This window comes from Lissotriton helveticus, chromosome 12 (assembly GCF_964261635.1).
Source record: "Lissotriton helveticus chromosome 12, aLisHel1.1, whole genome shotgun sequence".
Taxonomy (NCBI): Eukaryota; Metazoa; Chordata; class Amphibia; order Caudata; family Salamandridae; genus Lissotriton; species Lissotriton helveticus.
Window position 1 is genome coordinate 137,864,593 of NC_136073.1, and position 902 is coordinate 137,865,494.

The following is a 902-nucleotide window of genomic DNA, read 5'->3' on the forward strand; positions in this document are numbered from 1 at the left end:
TCACCACCAGCACCTCTTAATCCTTGCGCACTCCAGCGGCACTACTTGTTGCAGGAAACTCAAAATGTGATCATATCTCACAAATTCTAATGCACTTCCACCGGCTAAACTTGTTCTAAATACTTATAATTGGTTGATATAATTCTAAAGGTCTTACACCTAGGCCAGGACCACTGGAAAAATGTGGCAAAAGAGGACCAAAGTATGCAGGACGGTTTACTAAATGATGCAGAAAGAAAGGGCACGTTTTACAACTTCGAGTCTTATTTCGTTATTTGCACACATTTTAACACACATTATGCTATTTGGGAAACAGTATCACCTCTTAGTGCTAGCTTAGCATCTGCATACAGCAATACACAACTGAAAGGTGACCCGTTAAACGTAAAGGTCTACCACATGCGCACTTTTTAAAGTATGTTTGATTTGTTTGACCTACAGTATTTTTATTGTTGCAATCATATTGGTGGTTTACCTCACATGAGTAGCAAAGACACAATTATGCGAAAAGGCAGATGTTTCTGAACCACATAACCAGTTCCATGTCAATATCAAATGCCATGATTTAAAAAGGATGCGTAGTCGGCAGGATTCGAACCTGCGCGGGGAGACCCCAATGGATTTCTAGTCCATCGCCTTAACCACTCGGCCACGACTACTTCCATAAAACTGTGATGTCACCAAGTATAGATCAGCTGTATTATGCAGTATACTATGGGCATATAGAATTTAGTGTAGGAAGGAGAGGCGCACAGAATAATAGGCAAGCACATCGTTCGGTTTGGAAAGTGATAAGCTGTGTACTCGACAAAATTATATCGCAAAATACCACCTAGAAAGTGCAACAAGTGTTCAAGGTCAATGAAAGTGGAGGGAGGTGCGAGTGATTGAGAAAGGAAAAC

General features: G+C 40.9%; 1 non-coding gene across 1 annotated transcript; it reads right to left on the reverse strand.

Annotated features, from left to right (window-relative positions):
• Window positions 1–577: 577 nt before the first annotated feature.
• Window positions 578–659, reverse strand: TRNAS-AGA (transfer RNA serine (anticodon AGA)). Its single transcript has one exon. It is a non-coding gene; the product is annotated as a tRNA-Ser (tRNA).
• Window positions 660–902: the final 243 nt, after the last annotated feature.